The sequence below is a fragment of the Sparus aurata genome, chromosome 22, assembly GCF_900880675.1.
Source record: "Sparus aurata chromosome 22, fSpaAur1.1, whole genome shotgun sequence".
Classification (NCBI taxonomy): domain Eukaryota; kingdom Metazoa; phylum Chordata; class Actinopteri; order Spariformes; family Sparidae; genus Sparus; species Sparus aurata.
Window position 1 is genome coordinate 11,795,819 of NC_044208.1, and position 20,961 is coordinate 11,816,779.

Sequence of the window (20,961 nt, forward strand, 5' to 3'; positions counted from 1 at the left end):
GGGCTGCCAAGTTGTTCCATTTCAGCACATGTGGGGATAAACGGACATACCTACTAACTAATTGACCTCCAAATGTTCATATCAAGAAATCCATTCTGAAACCATGCACAATATTTTGTATTTACCACTGTTTTGTTAACTGGTACTGTATGTGGCAATTGGTAAAAAACAAAATCAAACATTTGAGTGGCCTCTGTGTGCAAAATAATTGATAGTTGCGTGGTCAATTCTGCCGTTGTACAATTCCACAATAGTACAGATTTGTAATATTTTTTTATTGACTTAAGAATTGATTTGTAACAAAATTCCAATGTCAGATTGGTGAATGAGGCCCATTGTTCTTAACTTAATGGTTCAGTAATTGTTTATTGGAAGTGTAACTTTATTGCTGTGTGATCTTTCCTTAAGCAATAGTGCGACAATCAGTATAATAATTTATGAAATAAAACATTGTGCAAAGCAAAACTTTGTTGCCTTGTTTTTGTTGGTACATTCGCACCTCCCTCAGTACCTATGCCAAGTAATGTTGATCTACAAATAATCAGCCCAAGAACATTTTGTCAATTATTTGTTTTGAACAAATAAAGTCCTGTCAAGAAATGTTTGGCTTACTCACCTGTTGCAATCCTTTGTGCCATCTCTTTTGATACTTTCAGGGTGACTTTACCTTGCGAATCCTCAACTTGGATCATTTGTTCTGCCATGTTTGTCTAGGTTGGGATTAGGCTTTGCGACCTATTATATAGGCCAAAGGTGATTTGAAAATCACCTGGCTACAGTGAACCTTATAATTTAACCCAAGATTTCTGCACTGCTGCATTCAATATATGTTCTGTATTGTCCTATGTAACACACAAACTAATTGCTTTCTATTTATCTCCATTAGGCATAATACGTTTTTAGATCTTTCCAAATACAGCCCAGTTGACTTAAAGGGCAGCTGCTAGTTTATGCAACTTATGGTGGAACACAATGTGGCTGCTGCATTTTTGGCATGACAGAAACAGACAAACTATCTTCTATAACACATCGTTTTAATCTGTATTTAGAAACACTGTTTCAATAATAATAATAATAATAATAATAATAATAATAATAATAATAATAATAATATCAAACAATCTCCAATAGCATTGATAAAACAGCATCATCAAGTATCGATCCCTTATCTCCCGCAGTGAAGCTCCCCACGCTACTGCTGCGCTATCTCTCAACATGTAAAGGAATGCGGGATAATTCTTTTTATTGTTAATGTGACGGTAACAGAAAGGGCTGATAAGACTGGATAGTACAGATAACACTGGACTTCAACCTGTCTTGTCTGCATGCAAGACACAGCAGTTAACCACTTCTCCATCATCACCACAAGTAGGGTGACAGAACTGAGCAATTTATTGACGACATCTTTCAGGGTTGTTGCGTTACATCAAGGATTTTATAGGTTTATTCATGTTGACTATCCCATAAGTGTGGCCACACGGCTGCTACTTATCTGAAAGTATTTGATATTTGAGTAGAAAAGAGGCGCTTGTTTTTTTGTTTTGTTTTTTTGTTTTTTTTTTCATTTTATTTTATTGTGGTTGACAGACATGATAAACATATGGGGTGAGGGTGTTACAGATGAAAATAGGGTGATGTCAGCAAATTAACGTTACATAACATCATAGAGTGCAGGAGAAGACAAAAGTAAATACATTTCAGGATAGGCAAACTCAAAGTCATTTCAGTAACATGAAAACAAAAGAAAATAATTCTAAAGTCTTTATGGCTTTCTTATTTTCAGACTGACTAATTATGTTGATGTATTGTTTGATTTCCTTTTTGAGATGGTGTACAAAGTATTTGATTAGTGAATTTGAGGTTATGGATATGAGCTTTGGCTAGAAATAATATTAAATTAATTATATAATATTGGTCTAATTGGGAAGACATGACTGAAAAGAAACCAAACAATACAATACATTTTTTATAGTCCAAAACAAGACAAAATCTTACCCAACTGCCAAAATAAGGAAAAACAGGAGAAAAGGGGTTGAAGAAAATGCTTCTCCCTCCTACTGGGTTACCAAACAGTTTACATATTCATAAGTAATAAAAATGCTCAGATTGTAGATTTCACTGGATTAAACAAACGCAAAATACTAGGCAAGCTAGACACCAGTCCGAGTTGGATGTGGGTGAATTGGTAGAGGGGAAGACTGCAGTCAGCCGGTGCTTCAAAAAGGGCCTCCTCTCCTGCCTCTGACCAATCCTGGAGCAGCAATCAGGCAACTCCAACCAATCAGCAGGTCCAACCTGTTATCAATCACTCACACACACACTCAGAAAACTGCACACACACTTGGAGGAGGGACAGAGCAGCATCATATATACACAAAATATGACCCAGGGTCATAACAAGAGTTATACAAGAGGTGGAATAGAGGAGGACAGTATAGAGGAGGCGCTGTATAGTGTAGAAAGTAAGCTGATTGGAGATGATAGTGAATGGTGTGACAGATATAAACAGGAAGGAGGTGATGGAGGGGCTGAGTAGCAGGAAGAGTCCAGGGAGTGCTGGGATAGGGACTGAATTTTATAAAGTATACAAGAAAGAGATAGCATAAATTTTAGTGGAGGTTTTTAGGGGGATGGAGAACACAGGGAGAGTGCAGGGTAGGATGGTAGAAGGTGTGATTACTTTAGAATTTAAGAGGAAAGGAAATACACTGGATCTAGAAAATGACAGGCCTACAAAATTTGGGCCAAGGTGTTAGCGAACAGAATAAAGCGCGTGTACCAGTTAGGGACATAGCTTGCCTCTCAGTGTCAGCCCCCTCATCCTCCACAAAGTCGGCATGTTTTTGATTCTGCTGAGCAGCTCCCTCCATGTTTTGTCTCTCGCAGCTCCCTGATCTTGTCCCAGGTGCACTCCCAAGACCTTGACACTTTCTCCTGCCTCCCTAATGCGTCACTTGCACACTGTCTATGCTGTTTTCATCTGTTATTGTAATATTTGTGTCATCTGCGTACTGTAAGATTTTGGATTCTGTTCCTGCAGGAGATGTTATGCCTTTTATCTGTCTGTCCTGGTTGATAAACAGGGCGAGGGGTTCTGCCACCAGGCTGTACAGTAGGGAGGAGAGGGGACAGCCCTGCCTCACTGATCTTTGGATTTGGAAATTGTCTGTTATAAGTCCATTACATTTAACACAGCTGTATGCATTGTTATACAGTAGTTTTATCCAGTTGATGAAGTTATTGCCGAAACTGCCCATAGAAAACGATATTCAACCATGTCGAATGCTTTATCTAAATCTATGCCTAATTAAATTCCTCCTTGTTCTGTCATATGATTTATTGTTTCTTTTACTGATAAGATTGTGTCTGTGATGTCTCGCCCAGGAATACTGTAAACTTGAGACCAGTTGGTTATTGATGCTATGACTGATTTTAACCTGTTTGCTAGTGCTTTGGCTAGGATTTTGTTACCTATGTTTAGTAAACTAATTGGCCTGTGATTTTCTAGCAGGGATCTGTCCCCTTTGTTCTTATATATTGTGGTTATCAGCCTGAGCGTCAAAGTCTTGGGAGTGTGATATCTGCTTTGCATGTCATTATGTATCATTAGTATGATGGTAGCCGAACTGTCTTTAAAGGCTTTATAGAATTCTCCAGTTAATCCATCCGTTTCCGGCCTTTTGTTCTTATTTAAGTTGTTTATTGCTGCTTCAATTTCTTTTCTCGTTAGCTGTGAATCACATCATTCTTTGTCTTCTTCCCATATCTTGTGTCACGGGGGTTCAAAGGGGAAAACTAAAGGATGGACCCAAATGCAGATTTAGACAGGAGGCAGGATCAGGGAGAACAAAAGATGAGCTTTATTAAAAAAAAGCTGCATACAAAAACAAACCAAGGGAGCTAGTTCCAAAAACTATTAAAAAGGCAAAGTAACAAAACAAACTCAGAGAGAAGAAATCAAAAAACAAAAAGGGAAGCAGGAGGAGCAAGGAGCACGGAGGAAGGAACTCGGGCGAGACAAACGCATACACGGAAACACAGGAGCAGAAGTAGTGACCGGACAAAGAGAAGAGGGCAGGCAGATACTAAATGGAGACCACGTAAAAATCTTTGAAAAAAGATTGACACTGGTGGAGGAGATTGAAGGAGAAGACAGGATAGCGATGGTGGAGCTTCTGAGGAAAGTGAAGGAGGAATGCGGCGAGGTGATTGGATGCAGATTTAAGGCACCGAAAAGCTACGAGCTCACCATGTGGGATGACACCGGGAAAACTAAGATAATGGATGGACTGAAAATCAAAAACATCATCATAGCTCTGGAAATGGGCATCAATGAGATTGTGTTATTAATTTGCCTACATATATAGATGAGGCAATACTGGACAAACTAAGAGACTGGGGAGTGAAGCAGGTTTCTAGAATAAGGAGACAGATGTGGGAGAGCCAGCAACTGAACCAAGAGTGCTTTTAAAAGTTCCGTGGCTCACAGAGGCCAGGTGTTGTCAGTGTTGCTAATGAACCCAGTAGCTGCCACTCTACTGATGAGTTTCTGTCACGCCCACTTGCAAGGAAAGCAGCCACACAAACAAAGTAACAGGCAGACAGGGACGTCACACTATGTTCATAGATAATACGCAGAAGTGAGTGTGAGAGGCAGAGCAGCAGCAGCGACAGCGTGTGTGCTTTTTGTTTGTTTAGGATTTTATTTTCCAATTCAACAATGTATGTGAGGGTCTAGTGCACTTTTTTGTTTATCATGTCCCCCTAGTAGTGTTCTCAATGTCTGGGGGAGCGGTCAGGTTTCTTTACAACCGGTTATCAAATCATAATTACAACACATTATACGGTTATCAAAAGATTATGGACTGACAAAAAGTACAAATGGTACTGACGTGGACTGCTCGACTATGGCTCTGAACAATGGACTCGTTCAAACTTTGAACGGAAAAGAAATGGGAACAGAAAAAGGGAGGGGAAACTCCTAAAATGGCAGAGAAGGTATGCGGAGGAGTTGACTGTGTCTGTACAGCTGCAGGGGACTGGCAAGGTAATGATAGCCAAGCTGATGCAAGCGGTGGTCGGAATGTGCGGAGGATTGCTGGCGTGCAAGGTGCTCAGGGAGAGGACTTTCGAGCTGACGATAGCAAGTGCTGGAGGGAAGGAAAGGCTGATGGAGGGGCTCAAAGTTAGGGATGTCGTGGTGATGGTGAAGGAGCTCTCTGATGAGATGGTGGTCTCGTTACTGTGCCTACATCTCCTATGAAGAGGTTCTGGAAAAACTCTAGGTCTGGGGAGTTACATCCGTCTCAAACATCAGGGCGCAGGATGTGGCCGGGGACCAACATTGCAGATAGGACACGCTTCTTCAAAGTAAGATTCAATAAGCAGGTTCAATCTTTACCATATTCCACCAAATTCAACACGCATAACGGGGCAGAATATTTCAGAGTTATACACGACATGTCAAGGTGTTTAAACTATGCATTCTACCTGGCCACATCCGAAGAAACTATCCGGAATTCAACTGCCACAACTGTGGGGCCCAGGGGCATTATGCCAGGGAATACAATTTGAAAGCAGCAGGGAAATGTGAATTGTGTTAACAAAATCAAGGAGTGTATTTGTAATGATACCAGTGAGCAGAGTGATGGGGACTCAGAGAGAGAACGGAGTAGTCCATAAAGGGAATGGGGAAAATTGTGGCTGAGGCTCAGTGTGGTGGGAGAGTAACTGCACAGGCGGAGGTGGGAGAACCACCTGCCACAGCCAGAGCTCAGGTCGAGCTTGGATAATGTCAGCATAGGAGCGACAAGGGGCAGCGGAGGTACGATCTCCGTACAAGGGGATGTGTTTTCCGTGAGCCCCGAGCTGATCCAGACTCAAAGACCCGCTGCCGCCTCGGGCAATGTCTGCACTGTGCGGGAGACTCTCTCCCAGATGCCATCCCTTTTGGGAAAGTGACATGCTGGTGGAGTCTCAGCTGCAGTATTTCCAGCCGGAGCCCTCTGAGGTGAGGCCTACGCAGGCAGAACCTCCCCAGAGTGGCGACAATAATGACTCAGGCAGTAATACGACGAACATGGACACAGATTTCACAACTTGGTGGGAAGCAAAAACTGTGGGTCTTGTCTCAAAGGTGTGAAGCGGGTCTTTCAACTTCAGTCTGGGTACTTCTGAAAAAATCCTGTGGGGTAGCAATACTGAAAATGCAGTACACAATATAGACGTAATATATAAAGCTGAGGAGGGTAGGTTATTGATTATAGATATTTCCTTAATGCATATTAGAAAATATAGAGTTTTTAATATATGTGCTCCGAATGATGAAAACCAGAAAGGGAGGTTCTTTGCAAGCTTGGGGAAATGGGTGTGTAATGATGTTATTATTGTGGAGGATTTTAACGTAGTATTAATTAAAACTGATGTGTCAGTAAATAATGTATTAAAAACGATTGTAGCAGGACAAAACTAATAGACATAATGAGTGACTATCATGTCATTGACATATGGAGGGTTTTTAACCTGGGTGTAAGGGAATTCCCGAGGAGACAGGTAGTAGATGGCACTCTAAAACAGTCAAGGGTTGACTACTGCCTGATCTCCTTGGGAGGTCAGAGATTTAAAGAGTGTGTCATATGTTTTTAATAACTGGAGTGACGATGCGTCTCTCCATGTTAGATTAGGGGAGGCGAATGGTGTCAGAGGGGGAAGCTTGTGGTGCCTCAACGCCAGCCTTTTAGAAGATGACATTTTCAATAAAAAAAAATGGAAAATTATTATTAAATATAACAGAATTAGACGCGAATGATAATTATACAACAAGTAGTTCCGACCAAGCAATCGGATTGGTCAACAAGACATTTAGACCTTGCTCAAATCAGCATGACAGCACTCCTGACTCATTACTCAAAATATTACTCCGCCAAGTCTGTGGCAATAGTAACTGTCAGAGCTGGGGCAAAAAAAAAAAAAGTACGGTTTGAAATTCAAACTTTCTGCCGTAAAATATGCAGAGGAAAAGTCGGGAGAAGCAGCCGCTAGAGTTTTCTCTGTCGACCCCAAGAGAGTGAGAGATTGGCGATAAAATAAAACGGAGCTGTCCGAGAAGGACAGCAAACAGGACCAGGCTGCCTGCTGGAGGGAGGAAGAAGGCTAGCGAGGAGCTTGACATAAACATGCGGCAATTAGTTATCAGCAAACGGGCACGCCATGAGAGTGTCCCACAAGATGATCAGGGCGATGGAGAAACAAATGTACGCCACCGTGAGTGACAGCAGAGATGAGGAGTTATCTGTGAGTGCTGGTTGGCTGAATCGTTTTCTCCGCCACAACAACTTCACTTGCAGAAGACAATTATTGCCCAGAAGGATGCCAGAGAATTCACAGAGAAGCTGGCGAAGTTTGTGACATTTTCATCCTGGATTTTTCCCCAAATAAACGCCTGCTCTACTAAGTGATTGAAACAAATAAACGCCCCGGCTATTATTTATTTTCCCTTCAGTGTGAGAGACACTATTGTGACCGCGGTGAAAACGTTTTATAAAAATTATAAAAGAAAAAAAAATCAACATCTTTGTTATAACTTGGGCAATAAAAATAAGCATTTTCTGTTTATCTGTGCAGTATTGATTTAGTTCGGGAAATTCAGAGACCACGATAAAACATTAACGTCAGCTCAGAGTTCACTCATCTGGGACTAGAAAATCCTTTCTGTTGCTAGGTCGTTACTAAGGGTTGGATTATTTGCTGTAGTGGTAAACTACGTTCCATTACACATATGAGTCTACTGACGTGACTGATTTTGTTTCAGTTATTAGTCAGAAGGGGCCGGTGCAGTGGGATATGGGTGGCAGTTGTGGGCGGGGGCCCCGGCGACCCAATCCCCGGATGGTGACTCTAGCCATGGGGACATGGAATATCACCTCACTGGGGGGGAAAGAGCCTGAGCTGGTGCGGGAGGTTGAGCGGTACCGGCTAGAAATAGTCGAGCTCACCTCCACGCACAGTCTGGGCTCTGGAACCCAACTCCTTGAGAGAGGCTGGACTCTCTTCTACTCTGGAGTTGCGGTGAGAGGCGGCAACTGGTGTGGACTTGCTTATAGCTCCTCAGCTCAGCCGCCATGTGTTGGAGTTTTCCCCAGTGAACGAGAGGGTCGCTTCCCTGCGCCTTCGGGTCGGGGATAGGACTCTCACCGTTGTCTCGGCTTATGGGCCAAACAGCGGTGCAGAGTACCCGGCCTTCTTGGAGTCCCTGGGAGGGGTACTGGAGAGTGCTCCAACCGGGGACTCCGTTGTTCTACTGGGGGACTTCAACGCCCACGTGGGCAGCGACAGTGTTACCTGTCCGGCGCCTCAGGAGGGGGAAGCAGACCTCCACCAACACTGTTTACAGTGGAGGTGGGGAGCTGTTGACCTCAACTGGGGACATCGTCGGGCGGTGGAAGGAATACTTCGAAGATCTCTTCAATCCCACTGACACGCCTTCCATAGAGGAAGCAGAGGCTGGGGACTCAGAGGTTGACCCATTCATCACCCAAGCCGAAGTCACTGAGGTAGTCCGGAAGCTCCTCGGTGGCAAAGCACTGGGGGTGGATGAGATCCGCCCTGAGTACCTCAAGTCTCTGGATGTTGTGGGGCTGTCTTGGCTGACACGTCTCTGCAGTATCGTGTGGCAGTCGGGGACAGTGCCTCTGGACTGGCAGACTGGGGTGGTGGTCCCCCTATTCAAAAAGGGGGACTGGAGGGTGTGTTCCAACTATCGGGGGATCACACTCCTCAGCCTCCCTGGGATAGTCTATTCCAGGGTACTGGAGAGGAGAATTTGGCCGATAGTCGAACCTCAGATCCAGGAGGAACAATGCGGTTTTCGTCCTGGCCGTGGAACACTGGACCAGCTCTATACCCTCCGCAGGGTGCTCGAGGGTTCATGGGAGTTTGCCCAACCAGTCCACATGTGTTTTGTGGATTTGGAGAAAGCATTCGACCGTGTCCCTCGTGGCATTCTGTGGGAGGGGCTCCGGGAGTACGGGGTCGGAGGCCCTCTGTTAAGGGCTGTACGGTCCTTGTACGACCGGAGCAGGAGCTTGGTTCGCATTGCCGGCAGTAAGTCAGACCTGTTCCCGGTGCATGTTGGACTCCGGCAGGGCTGCCCTTTGTCACCGGATCTGTTCATTATTTTTATGGACAGAATTTCTAGGCGCAGCCACGGGCCGGAGGGAATCTGGTTCAGGAGCCACTGGATTTCATCTCTGCTTTTCGCGGATGATGTGGTCTTGTTGGCTCCTTTGAGCCAGGACCTCCAGCATGTCCTGGGGCGGTTTGCAGCCGAGTGTGAAGCGGCTGGGATGAGAAACAGCACCTCCAAATCCGAGGCCATGGTTCTCGACTGGAAAAAGGTGGCTTGCTCCCTCCGGTTGGTGGAGAGTTCCTGCCTCAAGCGGAGGAGTTTAAGTATCTTGGGGTCTTGTTCACGAGTGAGGGAAGGATGGAGCGTGAGATTGACAGGCGGATCGGTGCAGCGGCCGCAGTAATGTGGTCGTTGTATCGGTCTGTCGTGGTGAAGAGAGAGCTGAGCCGAAAGGCAAAGCTCTCGATTTACCAGTCAATCTACGTTCCTACCCTCACCTATGGCCATGAACTTTGGGTATGACCGAAAGAATAAGATCCCGAATACAAGCGGCTGAAATGAGTTTCCTCTGCAGGGTGGCAGGGCGTTCCCTTAGAGATAGGGTGAAGAGCTCTGTCACCCGGGAGGAGCTCGGAGTAGAGCCGCTGCTCCTCCACATCGAGAGGAGCCAGCTGAGGTGGCTCAGGCATCTGTTTCGGATGCCCCAGAGACGCCTCCCTCGGGAGGTGTTCGTGGCATGTCCCACCGGGAGGAGACCCCGAGGAAGACCCAGGACACGCTGTTGTGACTATGTCACTCAGCTGGCCTGGGAACGCCTTGGGATCCTCCCGGAAGAGCTGGAGGAAGTGTCCGGGGAGAGGGAAGTCTGGGTGTCCCTACTCAGGCAGCTGCCCCCGCGACCCGGCCCCGGATAAGCGGACGAAAATGGATGGATGGATGGATATTAGTCAGACCCCATGTGTTTCCATGGAAACGCAACACACACTTGCCTTTAAAATTTGAGAGCAAATTGTCCATCAACATGGATACATTTTGATTATACATTTTATTTTTGTTGGTATTAGTTGTATAATCGCAATATTAACCTCGAGGGTGTGCTTTAACGTCATTTGAGCACTTCAGTGCTGCTTGCTGACCGCATCACTGTCGTGCTCAAATGACGTTAAAGCACATCCTCGAGGGTAATATTGCTTAATTATATACAGGGCTGGAATGATATAAAGGGAAGGATCAAGAGCCTGTATAAATTATAGCAAACAGAGTAGAGGAGCGCTCTTTAAATGGACCTCCCGTCCATCAAGGTGCAGTTGATGGAGGATGACCCCGACAGGAAGAGTGAAAAATATGAGCTATAGGCTACATTGGAAAACTAAAGGAAATGGAAATTAAAAGGGGCAGGGTTAAAAACATAACAGAGGGCGAAAAATGTACGGTGTTCTTGTCACACAGCGGTGAGGGGTGTCTTGTCCTGAGTGTCTTGTGAATTTCATGTTTTATTTTGAAAAGTAACTCTCCTCTCGTTTCAGGTCACTTGCCCTTCCTCTTGTGTCACCAGTCTGACGTCTCCCCTGATTCCTGATTGTTTCCACCTGTGTTACCCCTCCTCATGTGTTTATAGACCTTGTCTCCCCTTGTCTTGTTGCCAGAGTATTTCGTCCTTTCGTGTACCTCCAACCCATGACCACAGTCTTGATTCATGCCAAGAGATCCTAAGTTTGTATTCCTGATTCCTTTGTTTCCTCTCTAAGAAGAGTGATTTTTGGTTGTAATATTTTCAGCTCTGATTGAAGCTTTGGTTTTGTTTGTAGTCATGTTTTCCTCCTTTTGGAGTGTTTTTTCGTTTCATAGTTTTGTCCGCTCAGTTTGTAGCGAAGTTCAATTTTATAGCGTAAGCCTTTCCTCCTTTGGAGCGGTTTCTGTTGATACATTTGAGGTGTCTGCACACTACACATTCAGAGCTAATCTTTAATAGTGATAGTTGTTTCCTTTACTGTGAGGTAAGAGAGATGGTCGATGGGAAGTTTACATATCTAGGGGCCTCGGAGCCATTAAACAGCTCCCTGTGTGTACAGTAAAGGTAAGCTGGAGGACAGATTCATATGGAGCAATCCACTGCATTTATCTCTTATGACAGTTGTTTAGAGTTGATTTAAGATATACATTTAGCTATCAGTATGAAGAGACCATCTGGTCCATTTCAGGCTATGAGTTCCAAGAAGTGGCCTCAGCGGAAGTTAGATAATGTATAGGAGGAGGCAGACTAACTTCTCTTTCTATTATTGGATAGATGGACCCTCAATCCACCAAAGTGACCAATAAGAAGAAGTGGGACGATGCAGGAATTAGACTTTAAAAAGGCCCGCACAAGCGGAGAAGGGGGTGGTATTATTTTGTAGTTTTCCGATATCAAAGGTGATTGGAATTCTGTTAGAGCAGAGGGCAAAGCATTGGGCAGGACTTTGTCATAAATTTGAGAAACCCGGGTAACGGCTGTGCCTGGATGGACGCTGGCATTGAGATCTGTTTTCAATAAAGATTGCTCTAACATTCCACCAGCCTTGCCTCCGAAGACTCATTTATCAACATACTATACACGACACCTTTGATGGAGAAAGCCCAGAAACTAAACATTTTCAGTCATTCCTCGATAGATTAGAATAGTTTTCAGCCTTTTTATTTTCCTCCGTTCTGAGTGTTTTTGGTTTGTGTTTTTGGGTTGCCCTGAATTTTCCATTTTGCCTTGTTATGTATGTTTGCCTGTTCTAGATCACGTAGAGTTCCATAGCCTATTTATGTGTCACTTTTTCTTAGAGAGCATATTCTGAAATTTCAGAGTAAAAGCTTGTTTGAACTGGTCTCGCTCTGCATCTGATTCCTCCTTTCAGTCCAGGCCTGACATTTCTTTTCGAAGCTGGAGAGAAAGAAACGGAATAATGCAACCATTGAGTTTCTTGCAAATAAAAACGGGGAGAAAATAACAGAACATGAGGAAATCCTAGATACAGTGCAGGAGTTCTATAAAAACGTATTCCGAAAACAGATGTGCGATAAGACACAGTCGGCGCTGTTGCTAGGGGGCATTAACAAGCAAATCTCTCAGGAGGACAGACACCTAGGTGAGGAACTGATTAGAAGGGACGAGGTGGAGTGGGGTTGAGAGGGTCTCAACAGGGTCACTAGTCCGGGGGTGGATGGTCTTTCGGCTAAATTTTTTTTATTCACTTAAGCACCTGGTGGCACCCTTATTGCACAAATTATACAACAGAATGCAGGTTGATCAGGACTCTTTTCACAGGGCATCATCACTATCATTTACAAGAACAAGGGGGAAAGGGACAAAGTGGAGAATTACAGACCAATAAATACCGACTACAAAATACTCTCAAAAATAATTGCAAACAGGAACATGGAGGTGGTGGAGTCAATCATTAGCAACTCACAGGCATACGGTATACCAGGCAGGGACATTGCGGACACGGTGTTCGGTGTGTGGTGAAGTAGAGGAGGACCTGTAACATCTCTTCCTCCACTGTAGAGCCCACACCGGGCTGTGGAAGGAGGTCCAACGGCTTTTGGGGCAACACTGAAACTTCACAACGCTCACTGGAGAGCAGTGACAATGGGCCCGGCTGTTTGGACTGAAGGTGGACAACGTGGTGACGGAAAATGGACTGAATACAAGACAAGAAAAAAGGATCGGAAATCACGAAAAAATCTTTGAAAGAAGATTAACTCTGGTGGTGGAGATCGAAGGGGATGACAGAATGACAGGGAGATGTGTGAGGGCAACATAGGGACGGGAGACACAGAGACAGTGATAGCAGGGTTAGGTAGGAATAAAAGTCCAGGGTTAGATAGGATAACTGGGGAATTTTATATGGAATTTAGAGAGGAATTATTGCCAGTGCTAGATTGTTTAGATGGATAGAAGAGAAGGATGAAATGGTATCAGATATGTCAACAGGGCTAGTTAGCATCATATACAAGAAAGGGAGTAGGGACAGATTAGAAAACTACAGACCACTCACAATGTTTGACACAGATTACAAAATATTAACACGGTGATAGCCAACAGGATCAAGAGAGTAATAGGGATGGTGGTAGGGAGCACACATGTTTACAGTATACCTGGTAGGGACATAGCAGACCCAATAAGTAGCATCAGAGACACAATAGAATCCATGAAGAAAGAAAAGGGAGGAATAGTGATGAGTTTAGACTTAAATAAGGCATTTGATATGGTAGATCACAATTACTTAAAGGGTGCTAGAGAAAATGGGTTTTGGGCATAGGTTAGGAGGATGGATCAGAAGGATGTATGACAGGGCAGTTAGTTGTGTAAAAAAATCAATGGAGTAGTCAGACACATTTAGGTTAAAAAGGTCAGTTAGGCGAGAGTGTCCAATGTCATCATTGTTGTATTCACTGTCAGCAGAGCCACCAGCACAGCTGCTGAGGCAAAACAATAAAATCAGAGGGAAGGAGCTACCAAGGGGGCAGGTGAGCCCATTATATCAATATGCGGATGATCCAACAGTCACAGTGAAGGATAGGGAAAGCATAGTTGAGGTATTAGATAGTTCAGATCTGTATGGGAGGGCATCAGGGGCTAAAGTAAATAAAGAGAAGTCTGAGATCATGTATATAGGAGAGGATAGAGTAGGGAGATTGGAGATGGGGAGAGGAAGGATTACTTTAGACTGTTGGTGCTGGTTGTGAATGCGTTGGTGGGAAGTACGTTTGTATGTGATGAATGTGATGGATATACCTGAGAGACTGTTGAAGGGTGTGGAGAGATTGGTGAATGAGTTTCTGTGGGAGGATGAATGGATGGGAATGATTGAGAGAGAGAGAGAGAGAGAATGTTGAGGATGAAGAGGGAAACATCGAGATGTATGTAGGAGATGGAGAGAGGAGAGTGAATCTGACAAGTGTGAAAACCAGAGCATTGTACAAATGTTTAGGAGGGATGGATGTGAGGAGGCTGGCTGCAGAGAAAGTATGGGAGAGAGTAATGAATGAGATGGATGTCAGGGGAAAATGGAAGAATCTGAGAGTGAAGTGGAACAGCAGTGAATGTGAAAACTTAGATTTTCCTTTGACACGACAGAATGTTCAGTGATTTAATTATAAGCAAGTTTGATGTGACTGAATAAGGAACGTGATGTGTTCGGAGGTGGAAACGTGTATGCATGAGCTTGTTGAATGCAGTGAGTTACAGATATATTTTGAGAGAATGAAAGAATTAATAAGCAGGTGCTGGAAGGAGAGGTTTGTGGAGAGAATGGAGTGGAAGTGACTGTGGTTGATGGGGGGGGGATTTATTATAATAATGAGACTAAGAATGCAAGAGGGATGGCTGTAATAAAAAAAACAGCGCAAAGTAGATATATAAAGAAAGGACAGGGAGGATAATAGTAATAGAGTTTATAAAATCAAAATGTGTTCTTTAATTAATATGTTCCAAATATAGAAATAGAAACAGTATTTTAACCTTAATTCTCTGCTTTGCTCAGCTCCATTCTCAATCTTCCCCTCAGCTCCTTCTTTCCTCATCAGTTTTGCTTTTATTTTCTTACTATACCTAATGCTTATTGATTTGATTCTATTCTTTACCTTCTCATCCGTCTCCTGGTGAATTCCGTCCTCTCTGGATTCCCATATCTCCAAACATACACTAAGCCCTTATCCCTCATCATCTTTATCAACATCTCCCTTGACTTCTCCCATCTGAACACTACACCTCTCCCTATAGATAACCTACTACATTTAGTGTTAAACTACAGAGATATGAGAGAGAAATGTAGAGGAGCAATTTTAAGAAGCAAGGCAAAATATGCACTGGAGGGAGAAAGGTGCACAGCGTACTTCTTGGGTTTGGAAAAAAGCAAGCAAAGCAGAACATACGTTAAATAAGGAATAAGTAGGGGGAGGTAGCAGAAGACTATGTGGCCAGACTGGAGAGGGAGCAGAAGTTTTATGGAGAGTTATACAAGAGGGGTTGCAGGGCTGTACAGTGCGAGCATTTTACTCGCATATGCGCCTAAAAATAGATTGTGCGAGTAGAAAAAATAAAAAGGGAGCACACGTGCGAGTACGGATTTTTCTCAGTAACGGGTAATCTACTCATCTACTAATTACTATTTCAATCCTTACAACGCTGTTACCGTTACCGACTATTAAATGTGGTGCATTAGAAACTGAAGTTGATCACTGAAGCTGTTTTCATCCGACTCGGCTCTCAGCCACCGGAGCTGCAGAGCTGTTTTATTTTCCTCCGGTGAGGGAGGAGGGAGGGGCGGGACAACCGCATAAGTGATGATGATTGGCTCACTAACGTTGAGTGAGAGTTCTTAAGCCAATCGGTGGCAATGTTCGGTTTACACACAAGCCACACACGCACACAAGCAGCCTCACACACACAAACTAGCAGAGGTGAACTGAAGCAATGAAGAGTCCGGAGGGAAAGTTAACGTTTTCAAAGTGGAAGTACAGACACTACTTTAATCTCCTTTGTCCACGTCCGTTGTAAGCAACTCTGATCTAATGAAGCATCTCTCAGTGGCACACGCTTCTACAAAACTAACACTGGCCAAAAACTCTGTTGCTGACGCTGTTGATGATGATAGCAGGCCAGGTGTGGCTAACGTGAGCTCCGCTAACAGCTTCACAAAAACTTGTGACACAGACTGAACTGAATGCAATGATAGACAGGTATGTTGTTGAGAACTTGCTCCTGTTATCAACAGTTGACTCAGACTCCTTCAGAGCCTCATTGGTAAAATATCGGGGAGAGCAGGAGCCGGTCCGCCATGCATAAATACATTTTCTAAATACATATGTAGATGCCGAGTACGCTAAAATGAATGCCGAGCTCAAAAGGGGGAATAAATAAAAGTAACGCAATGGTTACTTTTCCTGGTAACTAATTACTTTTATAGTGGAGTAATTCAGTTACTAACTCAGTTAGTCAGCCAGTTTAAAAGTAACGTGCCCAACACTGGTCATAGCTTACAACTTCTCTTTTTTCACACGCTGGATAAACTCAGCCAAGAGTGCCAGGCGACCTGACTACAGAAAGATGTGGGACAGGGATGTTCTCTGTGTTTAATTGAGGGTTGCAGTAGGCCTTATGATGGCACTGTGTTTATATGTTTGAGTGCACATGTGTGTTACTGTGTACGTGATTTAAGTGTTAATAATAAAATTGTGTTATTTAAGAAATTTCAAAGTGCTCCTAAATTTTTTCTGTGCTCCTAAATTTTTTAATTTAGGAGCACCTGTGCTCCTAGTGAAAAAGCTAAGCGTACAGCCCTGGGTTGTGTTACGATCCTGGCTCTTGGGAAGTAACATAGGAATCAAACAACAATCAGTGCCGCCAAGTAACGTTTATTGCACCACAAAAGGCAAACCATGGATAACAAAGAAAACCAAAGGTGGAAGCTGGTGGCATTGCAGTGGCCCAAGCTGCAGTGTGAGAGAGAGAGTGGGTGGAACTACCTGGAGCTCTTAAAGGCCTCCCAGCAGGTGCCAGAGATCAGGAGGGAATAATGGGGAGGAGTTTCTGATCACCTGAAAAATTGAGATATTAGCCTTGGACATAACACCCCCTCCCGTAAGCATGTTGCTCTAAAGCAGTGGTTCTCAAATGGTGGGGCACACCCGGGGCGTGAGAGGCAGGGCAGGACGCGAAGGTCTATTTCCATTGGATACGTGTCTGCTGCATTACGTCTCCGTCACGCCAGCGGAGCTAATAGGTTTCACTTTCACTTTAGTCTATGTGTTAACTACCACCAGGTCCGCTGTGCTGCGTGTCTGCTCCATCCAGCTCCAGCAGTCCGGAGCTCTCCAGAACAGCTATGCAGGACTTCTATATATCTGGCAGATGCCGGAGCAAGACGCAGCAATTCAGCTGAATTTTGCACTGAGCAGACAGGAAGTCAAGTGCCGAAATAACAATATAACATCTGGTTACTGAAGAAATGCCTAGGCGTCCTCAAGTTTGGCACAATTTGGCACCATTAGTGCCATTTGAGATTTCTTAGGTACCAAGTTGTAAAATTAATTTCATTTCATTTCATTTAAATGTCATTATGGGTCTAAGAAAAACCTGTTTTTGATGGAGAAAAAAAATAGAATAAAATGACCCCCCCCCTTCAAAGAAATCCTACAAAAGGACTACATTTGTCTCCAACAGGAGCAGATTTATTTATTCACTATAATAATACAACAATAACTGTAATAATATAATAATAATAGTAAGAAAATGTAATATAAAATAGTAATAATGTAATAATAATGATGGAAAACAGCAACAACAACAAAGTGCAAAAACAAAAAATTCTGCAAACAACTATTTACAATCAGACACAAATCCTTGGCTTGCACAGCCACAGGTAGAGGCAGCAGGATTTGCTATTCAAGCACTTGGCAGCTCGTCATGCCACTGCTCAAAACAGTTTTTTTTTGGAGTGAGGCACAGGGGGACATTGCATTTCCTACAATAAATGGGAGTTTTCACCCTCTTTATGCCGGTGTTCTGGCACCTCTTACAGTACCTCCTACTTTGACTCGCGTCAGTACTGTAATAACGAAGCATGCAGGATGACGCTGGAGCAGGTGTGGAGGATTACGCTGGAGCAGATGTGGAGGATGATGCTGGAGCAGATGTGGAGGATGACGCTGGAGCAGATGTGGAGGATGAGGGGATGAGGCTAACATTTCAACACACACACACACACACACACACACACACACACACACACACACACACACACCAGGGCTTCAGTTGCTTTGAGACTTCACAGTAATACAGTCTCTTGTCCACTGCCGAAAATTAAGAAGAAGACACACACCTTTCTCCTTCCTCTTCCACTAGTGCAGCAGGCAGACTTCGTTGACGCCTTGTTATCCTCCAGAAGCACCTTGGGAGCCAGATGTAGAGGGCCCTGGGTGCTCATGTTCATCCTCACTGTTGACATAAACATAGACAATATATTTATATATTGACCTACAACTGCACTGGGGTATTGAACAAAAATACAGAGTACACCCCCTTCGAAAAGTACCATTTTAAACAATATCTCAATGAACACAAAAACAATTTCCAAAAGACTAAGTTTTATATAACATCTGTTTAACTTATAACAACGAAGTAAGGTTAATAATATAACTTACAGAACAACATTTTCAGTTTTACTCAAATTAGGGTGATGCAAAAATGAGTACACCCCACTGAAAGTCTCTGGAGCAAGGCTAAATTTTAGACTACAAATGTCTAATTTAACAATAATCAACCACAGGTGAGTCTAATTATTCATTACACAGGTGTCCAGCAGACAGTTGACTATAAAAGGGTGTAGAAAACCCCTTCCCATTTCATGTTGTTAGCAATGGCACCACATGGAAGAGAAATGTCTCAAGACCTGAGAAAGAAAATAATTTCTTTACACTGCAAAGGTGAGGGCTACAAGAAGATCAGCAAAGCTTTACTTATCAGTCAGAATACTGTAGCAAAAGTGGTACAAAAACTTAAAGACGTCCAGGTCATCCACGGAAGTTAACACCTCGACAGAAGCGTCTTCTGATGAGAAGGGTCGAAGAAAATCGGCATGCAAGTTCACTGCAGTTATCCAAGGAAGTAGAAAGCCAAACTGGCGTGACTATTTCCCGTGACACAATACGGTGTACACTGCAGAGGAACGGCATGCATGGGTGCCGTCCCCGACGGAAGCCTCTCCTAAAGCCCAGGCACAAAAAAGCCCGCCTAGAGTTTGCCAGGGCCCATGCTGACAAAGATGACAACTTGGACTCAGCTTACATAGAGTAACTGTAGATTACTAGTGGGAATGCATGCAGTCAGGGTGGGAATTTTGTCATTTTAGGGGCAAGTCCATTTGGCCTTCACTTTTGTTTTCAGGGGCACCAAGGCTACATGACAGGGCACAAAGGCCACTGAGAAAATGTGTTGATTTACCTTTCAGACTGATACCATAACATCCTAATTTATAATAAGACATGGATTGTGTATTAAAACATTTTTTAATACCAAAATCAAGTTAAAGTTACATTAGAAAGTAGTTTTTGTTAAGTAGGGTTAGGGTGAGGTGAGTTTTGTGACACCACACTGAATATTAGTGTTATTGAATATTTCTCCCAATAGAAATTCCCCAAAATGATGGCAAAGCACATTTTTTCCAAACAAAAAATTGTAGAATAACCAGCAGGAGACCACTGATGTGTGGAGTGATTTTGGTGGCACTACACTCTGTATAAAAGTGAAGTTATTGAATTTTTTTGTAGTTTCTCTTTTCGGTGTTGTACTTTGTAGACGGTCCCTGCGCCCTCGTCTCACAGACGGCTGACCATACAGACCAGAGTTAATGTCCAGACGCTCGTTTAGATGAAAATACGGTTCTAGCTCGTTGTCTTCTTCACTACGGTAGGAAGTTTGTGTTTTAACAAGGATTCACTTATGAGTTATTGATCCGGTAAGTTCGAATCTGTGAATATATTTCCAACTTTACCGGACTAAATCCTACCACATAAGTCAGTTACGTATCATGTCAAAACCGGCTGCGCTCGCTCGCTGTGCTGTAAGTTTCGTTCTTCTGTTTTGAGACGCTGCTGCTGTTTGAGAGGCTTTCACGTGAGTGACTACTGTGCACTCGGGTGGGTGTAATTAAAGGCAAGCCCACTACGCTGACCGGGCCAGGGGCACAGAGACGTACGATGAGTTTTTTTTCGTGCTGCATCAAGGCCAAAGTGCGGGGCAACGGCGGCCGCTGTGAAATTCCCACCCTGCAGTCAATGCACTGTCTCTATATTGAAACATCATCTGATCGGCCTGATTTGATCTATTTTGAGAACTCCGATCAAAACCGATAGGGGCATTATCGGCCGATTGCGATCAGTTGCCAATCGATCGGTGCATCTCTACTGGATTCCCTCCTGCTCGTTGCCAGATCGTTTCATCAGTCTACGTGGTTGTTTGCATCGTGGCTCCCCTGTATTTTGCCCTTGTGTTGTGCTGATTAGCTTGTGTAGCTAATACTCCTGCGTTTTTTCCACCTCATCTCAGATTGCCGGAGAGACGGACCTCACTGCGCCGTGCTGCAGCACTGCCATTACCCTGCAGCAGATGTTTCTGCTGTTTCTTGTTTTTCACTGTTAACCTGTTGTTGAGTCATGCATTTGGGTCCAGATCAAGTACAAACCATTACAAAAGGTATATTAAAGTGTTGGGCATATATTTAGGAGTTGAAACTAAAGAGGCAACTGAGGCAACATGGACAGGAGTCACCCACAAAATAAAAACTGTTTGTGGGAGGTGGAAGGCGAGAAGGCTTAGGCTAAAGGGAAAGGCAACTGTAGTAAATAGTTTGCTATTGTCAGTCTGTGTGTATAAATCGTACATTTGTTTTCACTTTATCATACAGAAATCTTTCAGTTCTTTTCCGTGAGCTATTTTTAAATGAGGAAACTTACTTTCCCTTTTTGATTTAATGTTTGACGTTATTAGCGATCTCCACGTTTGTGGGATGCTCTGCTTAATAATTTGATAATACTCTGACACTGCTGTATATTTTACATCTTCATCTATTTCTCTCATATTATCATAAATTACATGAGTCGGTAAAAATCCTGGTATTACTTCATACATGATATCTTTTACTTGTGTTAGTTTTGCCTTCAGCATGTTCCTATTATATAATATCATTTCTCCTTTTTTGATATATTTATTTAGAAAAATTGGCAACTCCTTTACTGTGTTCACTGAATGAGCCGTATACTGTTACTGCTCCAAAAAATTCACTTGAGCGGACCGAACTTCC